General features: G+C 39.4%; 1 protein-coding gene across 2 annotated transcripts in view; it reads left to right on the forward strand.

Annotated features, from left to right (window-relative positions):
* Positions 1-15,169, forward strand: part of SLC24A2 (solute carrier family 24 member 2) — a 239,901-nt gene that overhangs the window by 114,528 nt on the left and 110,204 nt on the right. The window lies entirely within an intron of this gene.

Raw genomic sequence — 15,169 nt, forward strand, 5'->3', positions numbered from 1 at the left:
TTTCCTGCCCATTCACCTTAAAGATGAAGACACTGTTGTTTTGCTTTAGATGATAATGAAAATTGGGACCTGAGCTGTCTGCCTATTCCTATAGTATCCATAAGAAGTTGGTAAGCACATTTGAAAATCCTGACATCCACCCCCACATCACCCTGACTTACAACTTGTCCCATTCTAAATATATTTATGCCTCATAAAACAGGAAGTCAACTTTCTCAAGAGCTTACACTTCATCACAGCTTTGCCACTTAATACACACCCTGCTGGCCTGATAGCAAAAAGTCAGACATGTCACTAACCCAGATAATACTGTCTGCAGCACTGTGCTCAGGCCAAATGATATTAAGGGAGTTAATTGAAGCACTGTATGTAAGTTCTGCCCATAATTGTTACTGATATTATAGCATTGATATTACTATATTAGTGTAAATACTTGAACATTACCATCACAGCCCTGAATTCTGTTCCTCACCTTTTCACTTTAGGAAAGTTGGGGACCCAGCAGAAAACATGTAACAGATTCAAATTAAGTAATTAAAGAGAATTTAATGAAAGGACTGCTACCAAAAATATAGGTAACTGTAGTGTTTGCTCCCTGGGGCTACTATAACCAAGTACCACAAAATGAATGATTGAAAAAAAAAAAAAAACCCAGAAATTTATGTCCCATAGTTCTGGAGGTTAAAAGTCTGAAACCTGGGGGATTCTCCCTTGCCTCTTTCTAGCTTTGGTGCCCTTTGGCTTCAGCTGCATAACCCCAATCTCTGCCTTCATTCTCCCTGTCTCTCTGTCTTCATTTGGCTATCTGGTTTTTAAGGCCTCCAGCCATACTAAGTTAGGAAACCCCCTATTTCCTATCTTAACTAATTACACCTATAATAATCCCATTTCCTGGGCAGAAGAGCTAAAAAGAAACTTCTCTGAAGAGGAAATGCAAATGGCCAACAGGCATATGAAAAAATGTTCAACATCACTTGTAATCAGGGAAATGCAAATCAAAACTACAATGAGATACCATCTTACACCAGTGAGAATGGCACATATTGAAAAAAACTAGCAACAACAAATGTTGGCGAGGATGTGGAGAAAAAGGAACTCTTCTGCACTGTTGGTGGGAGTGCAAACTGGTCCAACCACTATGGAGAGCTGTGTGGAGATTTCTGGACCTACTAAACATAGAGCTTCCATATGATCCAGCAATTCCACTCCTAGGTATTTACCCAAAGGACACAGAAACATCAATTCCAAAGAGCACCTGCACCCCTATGTTTATAGCAGCACTGTTTGCAATAGCTAAGCTTTGGAAACAACCCAAATGCCCAAAAATAGATGACTGGATCAAGAAGATGTGGTACATATACACCATGGAATATTACTCAGCATTCAAAAAGGATAAACACATGCAATTTGCAGCAACATGGATGGCGCTGGAAGGGATCATGCTCAGCGAAATAAGCCAAAAAGAAAAAGAAAAATACCGGATGGTCTCACTCATAGCAGGAATCTAGAAAACTTAAATAAGGGACCAGGAAAAAGAATAACTATAAGAAAGAAAAAATCAAAATCAACAAACAACTATGAACCAGAGATACTCTATGATGGGGGGTGGGGGGAGGGAAAGGAGAGATTGGGGTCAAAATAAGGGGGTTGCAATTGTATGGGGAATGTAAAAATAAAATTTAAATTAAAAAATCTATACAGGACAAAATAAAAAAAAATCCCATTTCCAAATAAGATCATATTCAGTGATGCTAGAGATTATAATTTCAACATATCTTTTTAGGGGGGTGTTGGGGAGACATGCAAGTCAACCCATAACAATAGGACTAGGGAAATCATCAAGTGTCTGTGAAGCATCTGGGTCCATCCCTTGCCTGAAGGTGCAAGGGACCGAGGGTTCCTAGAACCCCCTGATATCTGTCGCTGGAGGAAAGGACTACCTGGCTGAGCTGTGTCATTGGGGACGGAATTGCAGCCACTGGCAATCAACATGGAGAGTGCTAGGGAAATAATATTCTGGCCTCTCTCCTCCCAAACTCTGATTTGAGGGGCAAGCAGAATAATTAGTACAGCCTATTAACTTCTTCAAGCCTCAGTTTTCCTGTGTGTGAATCATGGATAGTAAAAATGGATAATACTAATGCCTACCTCGTAAGGTTGTTAGCTTGATGCCCAACATGTGATAAGCCCAGATGTTAGCAGTTGTTTTAGTGTAAGTTCTGATCATCTTCAAATAACCCAGCCTCTTTACTACTACTTTGTAAACGTGGTAAATGTGAGAGCTAGAAGCATTTGTAAATGGATAAAAGTATGGTTTCAAGCCTTTTTGCCAGCAATGTTGTTTGGGTTTTGTTTTTTTTTTTTTTTTTTTTTTTGAGTCATAAACCCAAATGAACATCTTCATCACTTGGATCTGTTTTGGCCAGGGAGCAGCTTGGGCAAAGGCCAAAATAATTCCCAAAATGGAGGAAGGTCCAATTCAGCAATGACCTACATGGCTTTGTGGGACACTCTGCCTGGTACCCTCAGGGGCTCTCATCTAGCAGAACACAGATAGCTCTCACTGCAAGGCAAAATCAATGAGGGCTTAAAACTGATCACAACATTGATAGTTCTGCAGTGGGACATCTGAGAGGTTTCTCTGGATAGGCTAGTATTGGGACTGTGCTTTAAAAAAATAGGATTTGGGTACATGGAGTTTGGGCATCAGGGGAAGCAGCAATCTAAACAAAGTTAAAGAAATGGAACCCACAAAGGTCACATTGAACATGGTAGCATAAATGAGCATGTGGAAGATAAAACATAGGTAACAAATGGGGTTATAGTGGAAATGATTGTAAAAATCATAATAATGGTGAAGGATCTATAGCGCCTGGCAAGTTTCTACCAAAAGCATAACTCTTAATACATGACAGATATTATAGTTCTCAAGGTCATAGCAATTTCTCTGTCATGTCCTACATGTGAACTGACTCTTCTTCCCTCCTCACACTAAGGGAATATATGTAGTTATTTTTTTAAAGATTTATTTATTTATGCATACAAGAGCTGGTGTGTAGGCCAAAGATGCAGGGGGTGAGTGTATGTAGTTATTTTAAGGTATTTCTGAGGTTGAGTTAAGGAAATAGCCTGGAGCTGAGAGAGACAACTACTGCAAAGGCAGGAAACCCATAGCCACCAGCCATCAAAGTGTGGACGCACAAAGTCAACCACCCAGGAGTTTCAAGAGGGCCAGAGGGAAAATGATCCCACCAGAAGGAGGAAAAAGGAACAGCCCCTCCCCAGAGTGGTGTGGGTGAGATCCTTGAGTAGGTGGGAGGGCATGGGTGGTAGACACCAGGGAAGGAATTCTGCCTCACCTGGTAGTTGAGGGGTCCCAGTGGACAGCACCCAAAGAAGTTGAGGTGGGGGTGGAGGAAGCACATAGGTGAAAAAAGAGTAGTAGGGGGACAGAAGGGGCAAAGGGTAGAAAATACATAGAGACCGCAGCTGCACGTCAGATTTGCAAAGAAGCAAGCAAATAAAATTGCAGAGAAATTGCAGAATGGTAAGAACCAGAAACATAGGCTCAAGGTACATCTAGTATTCCCACTGGTGGGCATGGAAAATGGGAATTTTCCAAATAGGAAAGTGGGAATCTGGGAAAGAAATGCAGGCAAAATCAGTATATGAGGAAGAGTAGAGGAAAAGGATTTCAGAGAGGGTATTTGGAAGCAAGTAATAATACCAGTGTAATGGGGAAAGAGTGGTAAGACGCTAGGGTAAAGACTTTTGGGCTGGCCAAAAGCAAGATAAGATCGTCCTAGAGTTCTGATGGGCAAAAGAGTTACATAAGCTTGTGGTCATTCAAACTCAGAATGGCGTGAGCTTAACAAAAGTAAGCACGCAGAGCAGCCCGGACTCCCCAGGAATACGTTTTCAGGGTTTCTACATTCATTTTTTTTTTTTAATATTGGTTGTAGTCTTAGCAACCATACAGACTTTGTATTCTGTTCATTGTGGTGTCTTACATAGCAATTTGATTTAAATGGAAGCTCTCTGTATGGAAATGATCCATTCCCTGGTTTCAGAGAGAAACACCATCCAGGTTACAGCAGCCAAGCTGACAGTCTGAGGTCTTGCACAAACAATTCTAAAAGGGCCCACTTGTCATAATTGCAAACCAGACTTCAGAAATCCAGCCTGGGGAAAGTGATTCGGGACTGCAGGCGTGGTTAGAACTTGTGGCCTCCCACAGTTACTCTTTTTTTTTTTCCCCCGCAATTACTTTTTCACAATCCACTATGGCACCTTCAGGTTGGAATGTTAAACTTGGGGTTTTCAAACTACTGTGTCCTCCCCCCATGCCCACAGAAGACACCAGTAGTCAAATTCTGCAGCCTTTGCCAGTGAACCCAGCCAGGAAGAAACCCAAATTGTTCTGAGCACAGCCCTCCACCCACCAATTACGATTGGCGGGGGAGTTGAGATCCATTTGCCACAAGCCTTTGGAGATTTTCTTGTGCTCTCTTAGAAGTTTATATGACAGAATTTTTATATCAGAGGGGATCTCTATAAATCTGTAATGAGGAAAATCCATCACTAATGAAAGCAGTAATACCTTACTTATCCAGCCTCATCACTGATCAAGTATTATGAACAAGTGTGTTTTTCCAGATAATTGAAACCTGTTCACTTGCTGTGCCATTTCTGATGGAAACCTCTCCAAGGAGTGCTCATCACGCATTTGCTTGATTAAGAAATAGATTATATCAAGACACAATTTAATCTTTTCTAATTTAACCTTCCTTTTTTATACATATTTTAAAACATTTTGTATGCTTCTAGAGATGTCTCAGAAGACATTTTCCTCTCGTCTTGATAGCACCTACATCTTTACAATGCCACTGACTCAGCTTCTGGTGGTTTTATTGTTTTCCAGTTTTCTTTCTGAAGCTACTTAGGGAGTATAAAAGATCGCAGGTAGCTAATTATGCTAAATATTAACCCCATTTTCCACACACTACCAAAATGAGGCAAATAAGCTTTGTGAGGAGACACCCCCCACCCCACGTAGTGATAGATATTTCTTTTGTATTCTTCTGAATTTAAGGCTGTGTTACAGATATGTGACGCCCTGGATTTTTAAGTTCAAGAATAATGGAACATAGGAGTGTTACCTGAGAATTATTTTCTTTTCTTTTGTCTAAAGCAAATATAAACACAGATCATAAATAGGTTATAGATCACAAACAATGAATATCCATAAGGAAAGTGGTTTTTCTGAACTTGAGCCTGAGAAAATAAGGGACCAGTCACTCATGCATGCTGTAGATGTGGTCCCTAACCCCTTTCACGGACTCACAGTCAACACGTGTCCTTGCAGTGCTGTGATGATCATGAGGATCTGCACTAGTCACTAGGATGGCCAAAGGGAGGGAGTCAGTCTGGGCCAAGCAAAACTGGACATCAGTGGAATCTCGAAACTGGGCAGATAAGGGGTGCTCAGGATGGTGGGACCAGATATAGAGGTAGTCATAGGTAAATGAGAAAGGATCTCTGCCCTCAACTAGTTGTTGCAAAGTTCTCAGACCTACCAAATATTTTTAGAACAGCATTTTATATACATACTTTGCCATATTTTTAATGCCTCCTTCTTTACTTGGAATGAAATTCATGGAGAGCATGTGTAAGGGAGAGAAAAGATGGAATTAACCTATAAGTTCCTCACTGATGCAATGAATAGGCAAAAAAGAGGTGTCATTAACCAAATGAGGAAAAGGTCAGGTTCTCCAGGCGGTTGAATATAATTCGTGCAGAAGAAAAGGCCACAATTTAGGAACACTCTGCTTCCTGGGAGTGCCCACGCTGGCAGGCAAGCAGCCACACCAAATGTCAGGAATGCGCAAAGCCAAAGGCCCAGGCAAAACAGAAGATAAACTCATGCATATGGATGCAAACTGCAGAGTGGATAAATCTCAGAAACATGTGAAAGAACCAGATACAAGAAACTACACTTTGTATGATTCCATTTATATGAACAACTAGAAAATGAGAGGTTATAACTGAAAACAAATCAGTGGTCACTGTGGGATGGGATTTGGGGAAGAGGCGGATTATAAAGGAGCATGAGGAAACTTTTTGAGATGATGGAAATGTTCTGCATCAAGAGTGTGGGGGAAGTTAGGAGGTTAACTTTTTGCCAAAACTCATCAAATTGCAAACTTAACATGGATGAATTGTACTGTACTATATGTAAATTATGACTCAGGTTTAGTAGCAGAGAGGTGGAATCTCTCATAATAGAACACCTTGACCCTGAGGTAGCAACCCTGAGCATCAGCGGGTGACACTGGGCACAGAGCATTAAGGAGATGCCAGCACAGACCTAACTTGGCTAGAGTATTGCTAGATTTGCAAATTTATCCCGCAGACACATATCTCATATACCTACTAGGTACCATGAATTTAATCAAAGCCTTTGGCTTTGTGGATTCCTGACATTTGGTGTCGCTGCCTCACCTGCCATCTACTGTGTGCTGGACCCCAGGAATATAATGATGATAGAGGAATTGCAAAGTCAAATTTTGGACTTGGATTAAAACTCTGAACTCAACTCCAAGTTCAACATTCCACTGATATTTGGACTGTTTGTATTAAGCTAATCAACATCTTATTTGGGTAACTTCAGGTTAACTTCACCTGGTGACAAACCTCCAGAATGCAGAATATCAGTGATGGTAAGTAGTGAGGATACCAGTCCACACTTGCAGGGATCTTTTTCATGATGAGTAGAGCTGGTAGAGCTGAAACACTGAAGGAGGAGGTGGTGGGGGAGAGGAAAGAACAAAGGGGCATGTGGTCTGTGGTGGTATAATATGGGTGAGTTGGTGATGGGTGCACTACAGTGGCAATACCTTTTGGGGATACCCCAATATTACCTCAGTTAAAAATAAATTGATTAGGGCCTCCTTGGTGATGTAGGGGTTATAGACAGTCCTAGCAAGCTACTACCAGCCACTGCAGCATTAGTTCTGTCCCCAGCCAGAGAGCAACCCACATGGCACAGCAGACCTCTCCTGTCTCGCCCACTGTTGCCCTCAGCAGTGTATTTCAGTAGATCTGTCTGTTCTGCTCCCCACTCTCTCTCTGGTGAGACCTCTCACCCCCCACACCTCTGGCCTACACCCCAGCTCTTGTATGCATACATAAATAATTTTTTTTAAAAAATTGATTAATTTTTTTTAAAAGTCACCAACAAACCCATTCTGCGTCATGTGTGTTTACCACCTAAAGAGATTTGTATTTTCTTGAAAATAAGTGTCTGAACAACAGTGAGGAGAACATCTAGATTCCCTGCTAGGACACCTTGATCCATGTGGCTTAGGGAGCAGAAGATCCTTCCTATGGATATGCAGTTATAAAAAATATATCCGATGATATCCAGGTACCTGATGTTTATTTTCCAGTGACCTGGTACTAGCTTTCTTAATACACAGTTCCCCCCAAATCATGGCCTACAGAGAAAGCCAAGAGTAGATTTTATCTGTGATGTACCTGACTCATTCTGTTTCCATCTATATCTGTTACCATTTAGGTTCAAGTGAGAGGCACATTGGCTCAGTAATACCCTCTAGACTTTACCCATCATCTGTGTGCAAAGCCTTACAACCTAAGGATGTAATTCAAATCCAGGCCCACTTAAATATACACTGATTGAATATAAAAAAAACAAAACTCTGACTATACTCACCAAATAACTTTAGGCAGTTTCTCTCTGCTTATATTTTTTGTCTTTGAAATAGAAATAATAATAGTACCTTTGCCATTTGGTTGTTACAAGAATTAAACTGAGCAATATATTAAGGGGCTGTAAAGAGTATGTAGCACTGAGTAAGGACTTTTATCAGTGTTTGTATCACTCTTCAGTGCTTTTGCTGCTGACACAGCTCTTAGGTGGAGTGTTGCGGCTTGTCTCACACAATATTCTAAAAGCAAATGAGGTCATCAGACCAAGATCTGAGCTGTGTAATAACTGTTAGGCCCACCTCTGAACTTGTTTCTGAGAGGTACTAATTTTTCAGTTTCCAAATCTTAAAAGGCAGCACATTATTTATCTTTAAAACATATTGATATATTATCAGGTAAATTGACCACTTAGGTATGATGTCTCTCCATGTGTAAGGTACAGCTTATAGTTCTCAACCGTAGAAGCATTTCGACCCTGCCAACAGAATTGACTTGATAAAAAGCTATGGGTGCTGGCATCAGAAAAACAAAATAGACACTGATTTATGGAAATACCTGTGAATTAATTTCTAATTTAGTGTAAATCTAGTCTTATTTTTGTATTTTTTTGTGGGTGTGTGCCACATTTTAGTTTCTCTACAGATGAATTAGTTGTCTATGAAAAACTGATCTATTCAAGGACATTGCTGACTATTTTTAATGAGGCCAAGGTCATGGTCTCAATTCCCATTTGGCCTGCTAGCTTTGCTCTCTGCTCCTTTTTATAGCCACAGGCTGCTCCCTAATCATCACATCCAAGCTGTCTCCCTTGGGATGGGAGGATGTGGGGTAAGAGATTATTGGGGCCAGTCCACAACCACAGGTCAATTTTATAGTAAGCAAGAGACATCCACAAATGTTGACTGTGAGCATTCACTGGGTTTTTCTGTACCTTCATGTGATCACTACTTAACTTTCCCTGGATTAGGTCCCCGCAGCAATCTTTATCAGACTTTGTTTCTCTTAGCCAGTAAACTAGATCATTTCAACATCCATCCTCTTTACTGTCAGAGTAGACTCCTGGGACCTAATTAGTTCCTCTGTTGTTGGTTTTTTGGTTGTTGTTTTTTTTTTTTCCCCTGTGGTATTACATCTTTGGTTTCTTAGATTTCAGCCCTTAAGTCTCTTGTTAAAGAATCTGCTAATAAGAGCTGATGTGTATAGAACTCTTAGGTACCAGGCACCAAGACCTTCTGCATAAATTATCTCCTTTAACCCTCAAAACAACCTGTGAGGTAGAACATAATGTACCTTTTGTCCAATAAGTTCTGAGATGTAGAGCATTTTACATCACATCACTTAGGTACAATCAGAACTAGGATTCAAACTCCTACAATCTGCTTTCAGATCCTATGTTCTTTAGCCATTGTGTTATGACACTTTCTTCATAATATGACACTCTAGGCAGAAGAACTAGCAACTGGGTGGTTACTACAGATTCACACTGTTCTGAATCACTACCTAATTTGTGGAAAACCCTTATATTGTGTCACTCTTTCTGGATCTAGATCCAGATGGCCACCAGGCAAACTGTTCTAATTGGACATACTCATTCTGTGCCAGCAGTTAAATCATTCTTCTTGTTGTTCTTACATACATATAGTTATATTCTCAAAGGTAATGATCTGTGTAATTAAAACCATTTCATTTAATTGACTGGTTATCTGGCATATTCAATTTGTCTAATTTTCTATTTTTTTAAAGATTTATTTATTGATACAAGAACTGGGGTACAGGCCAGAGGTGTAGGGGTGAGAGGATTCACCAGAGGCACAGTGAGGAGCAGAACAGGAAGATCTGCTGAAATACACTGCTGAGGGGAGCAGCGGATGAGACAGTAGGGGTCTGCTGTGCCATGTGGGTAGCTCGCTGGCTGACCGGGGATCGAACTGATGCTATAGAGGCTGTAGACAGCTTCACAGTGCTGTGCTCCCTTGTGCCACCAGGGAGGCCCCTAATTTTCTATTTTTTATTGTTGGTTTACAACACTATATATGAATTAGGGATATAAGTTCACATCTCTCTACCACACTACACCCATCACCAAAGCATCCATATAATCCTCCACCATAGTCTTTGGGGACCCCTTTGTCTTTGTCTCCCATCCTCCTCCTTTGGTAGCCTCAATTCTATAGTCATATTTCTAGGGGGTGTTTTGGTCGAGGTTTGTCTGGTTTTGGTTTTGTTTGTTTACATTCTACGTGAGTGAGATTCTATAGTATTTCTTTCTCCTTCTGACTTATGTGACACACACACCATATTCTTCTTTATGTACTCATTAGTCATTGGGAAATTAGGTTGTTTTTATAACTTGGCTGTTGTAAATAGTGCTACAATGAACATGGAGTGCATACATGTCTTTGAATCAGTGTTTTTTATTTGAATTGATACCTAGGAGTGGGATTGCTTGGTCATATGGTAGACTTATTTCTAAACTTTTGAGAAACCTCCATCCTGTTTTCAGTGGAGCCACACCAGCCCCACTAACAGTGGTACCTTTATCCACCACAGCATTGCCAGCTCTCATTGTTTCTGCTCTCTTTGATAAGGACCATTCTTGTGAGTGTAAGGTGATATCTCATTGTGCTTTTGATTTTAATTTCCCTGATAATAAGTGATGATGAGCATGTTTTCATGTGTCTGTTGGCCACCTTTATGTCTTATCTGAAGAAGTGTCTGTTTAAATTTTCTGCCCATTTATTGACCTGGTTATTTGTTTACTTGTTGCTGAATTACATGAGTTTTTTTGTAGATCTTGGATATTAACCCTTTGTTGAATGTATGATATTCAGATATTTCTTCCATTCAGTATAATGTCTTTTCGTTTTATGATAGTTTCTTTCATGGTGCAGAACTTTTTAGTTTGATGTCACCCCATTTGTTTATTCTTGCTTTTGTTTTCTTTGCTGTTGGAGTCGAGTCCCCAGTGGCGTCACTAAAGTCAGTGTTCTGGAGTGTTTTGCTTGTGTTTTCTTCTATGCATTTTATGGTTTCAGGTCTTACAGTCAAGACCTTAATCCATTTTGAGTTAATTTTTGTACATAGTGTAAGATAGTGGACTAATCTCATTCTTTCTGTTATTTACATGGATTGGACGACCCCTGGTCTTGAAATTTTTTTTCTAAATGATTTCCACATATCCCATCAGTTACATCTTCCAAAAAATTGCTGAGCGGTTTTGTTTTTAATCAATAATGGTAAAATTTATTAAGTCCTCCTGTTTTAGAATAAATATCTTTTATCCCAGACAATTTGAGTAAAACCAGCTTTTATGCATAACTTGGATTCATCTTCTTTGCTATTCTAACTTTTGGCCACCTTTCCAATCTGCCAACACACATTGGTGGTACAGAGTCTATTTCAATTTCCCCATCTAATCTCCTGCTACATCTATGAACTCATTAAATCTAGTGCTTTTGAAATAAACTAATTTTATTTGGTATGTTTTCCTTCTTTAATAGAATCAGACAGAGGTGCCAATACCACTTATTCATTGGATGACCTAAGAATAAGTTGTTTAACTTTGTTGCCCATCCGGAGAATGAAGATATTAGTATCTACTTCATAGGGTTACTTTATCTGTTATATGGACTGATGTCCACCCCCTATTTAATACAGTGTGTGGTACTTCAGTTCATGTTAGTATCATTTGTATTTCTGAGAATTGGTTAACAGGACTGTCTTGACTTAGCTGATTTTTCATCATTTATCCTCCTACCTCCTACCTTGCCTTCCACAAATACCCCATATCATTACTACCAGTAGAAGGAAAGAGGTTCAAACTCAGGATTTATAAGCCTTTGTGAATATCCCCGAGGGAAACAGATGTTGACTGACTCAAGTGAGACACCAAATAGCTGTGTTTATCACGTCTTCTCTTGTGCAGTTGTGAACCAAGCAGTTCCCCATCTACTGAGTTAGTAATTCTTTTAAATGTGAGAACCTGTATTCCCTTAAAGGATTGAGGTTAACAATAGGTATATAAATAGTACCCAGTTCATTAATTTGATAGACATTCTTTCCTACTGGTAATAAATCTTGTTTCTGTATCCTCCTTCCCCCATCTTAATCCAGAAACGTTCTTTTGTGCATCTTCTTCTTGTCCTACCCTTAAACTTCCCTTAATGCCCCATTTTCTGAGCAGTATTTGCTGATCTGCCTGGTCTCAGGGACATCTGTCACATGGAAACTTAACCATGAATATCACCTCTTTCTCACCATTCACACCCTTCACGCCTTACTTCCCTAGTTTTAAAGTCTGGTTCGTGTGGACTTGTCCTGTTTGGGTCAAATTTTCCAATAAAGGGGATTTAGGACACTCTAACACAAACCATCTGTAAGTTCCCTGAGATAAAAAGGCTGATGGTGAAGAGTTGGGCAAGTAAGTGTACCTATAATTATCTTTACTCAATCCTTAATGTCTATGGGGGAGGCCTATATGACTGACTCACTCCCTAGTGAAGACAAGTGCATAAAATTAAAGGGAAGCAGAAATGAAAATGAGCCACTATGACCAGACAGTGTGTAAATACTACTCCATCAGAGGGTTCCTCATGATTAGAAGGGAAAGGAAAGTAATGTTATTTGAGAAAACTTTGAAAGGCTTCATGGAAGAGGTGAAGGTTAAAGGATGGAGGAAACTTCAGGAGATTTCTGTAGGTGAATAGGCCCAGGGAGGGTATTCCCAACAGGGGCTTCAACTGAAGAACTAACCACTCCTTTTCCTCAGTGCATGTGTGTGTGTGTGTGTGTACACATATGTATTTGAAGATGAGAGACTTAATTGTTATAGCAAATACATACCTGAAAGGTTGGTTGCAGCCATATTTTTAAGATTGTAAAAACCATAAAAACTCATTTTCACTATAAGCATGTCCAAAGAGATCTTATCAGGGAGTGAAGAAGAGATTTGGGAAACTGTATTTATATCTTGTTCCTGTCTGGTTAGCACACCCTTCAAAGAGGGAAATTTGTTATTATCTATCATAGTCTTTCTGGAGGAGCTGTGTGTCTGTCAATCTAACCCACCCAATTTGAGGCCCAGCATACAGATCCATTCCTCACAGCAGTGACCTTTCTTTTGAAGGCAAACCTGCCCCAACATCACCAATGTTTGGAATTCAACATTCTGAGCTTTAGAGGAATTTCTTTCAGAAGGAAAGAAAGTATGTCAGTGCTGAAGTGACAGCCCCCTGCTTACTGCTGAGGATTTGGGGGTTTGTGATAATCAGTGGCAAGGACAATTTCAGAGAAGAGAAATGATCTGTTGGCTGAAAGCACAATTTCTTTTCAAATCTTCTTCAAGGGGAGTCTGAGAACAAGCAAGAAACTCAAATGGTTTATATTTTGCTTGGTGAGGAAAAGAAACATGTAAAAAGACATATACGCACCAGGACATACCTGTTTGACTCTTAGTTATATGAAGTGTCTAGAACTCCTTGCATTCTGGTAAGGCTCAGATCCTGCTAGCTGTGTGCCTAAGTGCACAATTACAACAATAACCTTATTGTTTGACATCATTTCCAAAGCAATACCATATACATTGTCTCAGTTACTCTTCCTAGTTCTCTTCTGAAGGATTATGATCATGTCATGGGGGGGACACTGTAGCCAGAAATGTGGATGACTTTCCAGCTCCCATGGGAGAGATGATGAACAATGAGATGCCAATGGGAGTCATGTGACCCAAGTCCAGTGTCCTTTGCATTTCAGAATTGCTTCTCTGAGTCTTTTCTATCTCTTTGGAAAAAGAAGATTGAACAAGGAAAATTCCCTCATCTGTTTCTTGGAGACCTGAAAAGTTTATATTCATGATTCATAGTGAAAAATCAGTGCACAGTCTTCTTTCTTGCAGATCCAATGTAGGAAACCAAAACTGAAGTGTAGATGAGCAGGAGCCTCTGGGGTACTTGAGCTTCTAGAGATGTCTCCCACCATCACCAAACCACCTAGAGATGCCCCCGACCATCACCCAACTATCTAGAGATGTCTCTCACCATCACCAAACCATCTAGAGTTGCCCCCACCATCACCAAACCATGTGCTCTTCTCTCTTTGACCTCAAACCTGCTGTCATTAGGACCTAATTGCTATCGTTGGCCCTACACCTTCTTTGTCATCATGTTTTTCAAATACATTTATTTTTTGCCCCAATGCTTCTTTCATTATTTGTGAAGAATTCACTCTAAAGTATAAGCTATGTCCTTATTTTTCTCATTCATAAGCTAACAAACTAATATATGCTAAATCATATCCTGAATTAGTTATGGCAATGCAACCTACCCTCTGAGGTGCAAAGAAATTTTTAAGTTAAAAAAAATGATGCCAGTTTTATAGTCAATCACTAGTAAAAGATATTCCTAAAAATTACCCTATTCGGGTAAAAACCATTCACTTGGTCTTTACAAATGACTATCAAAGTTGTATAAATACAGTTCTATGAATATAGCCTCTGGGAGTTGAACATTAAAATATCCAGACCTTTTTTATATTTTTGGTCATTTGCCTTACCTTGTCTACATCTTTACAATATATAGCTTGAATACTAAAATTACTCATTTCATTGGTGGGAATGAGGTCAATCTAAAGAAGTTATACATAATAGAATAGGATTTCTTCTCACCTTTAAGTGCCATATATTCATATTTTCATTGTTTAGTTTTATGACTCTTCAGTGTTTGCTCCGGAAGTTCTTATCCATCATTAGGTCATCAAAAAGACCTTATTGAGATAAATGTACTTTTCAACTTAGATAACACAGATTGAGGATACTACTATAGTCATTCTCCTACAAAACAAGTCATTAATGATGATAAATAATCTTTCTGAAGAATCCTATTTTCAGATATTTACTAGTAGCCATTAAGCAGAACATGAAGAAGACCATAATTTTATTTAAAAAAAAAAACACAAAGTATTTGTTTCAAGCAAATTTCTTGTGTAAAAATATAGAAAAAACATACATAAGCTAAGGTCAAGAGAGGAAAACAGGACTATAATTTAAAATTAAACAAGCATTGGAGCTAGGGGGTAGAAAGACAATTAAGGGAACCGTCCTTTATTCTAGGCTACCTAGATTCAAGTCTCCACTCTTTTGCTCACTGTAGTACTTCAGACAAGTGATTTAATCTTCCCTTCCTCAGTTTTCCCATTTTTGTAACAAGGAAATAAAAGTAGAACTTGTATCATAGGTTATTGTAAGGATTCAATGAATAAATGTGTGGGCAATACATTTGTGCCCATTTATTGCCCTTCCTAGCATAGTCAACACACAACAAGTGTCACCTTAAAAAATTACAAACATATCAGTTTGGGCCAACTGTGCTTATTCCTCAGATGCCAGCCTTGCATCAACATTCTTTTGAATCTGACTGACCTAATATCTCTTTTTATTTCCAGAAGA

Source organism: Talpa occidentalis, unplaced genomic scaffold (genome assembly GCF_014898055.3).
Source record: "Talpa occidentalis isolate TD23 unplaced genomic scaffold, MPIMG_talOcc4v2.1 talOcc4.7, whole genome shotgun sequence".
NCBI lineage: Eukaryota > Metazoa > Chordata > Mammalia > Eulipotyphla > Talpidae > Talpa > Talpa occidentalis.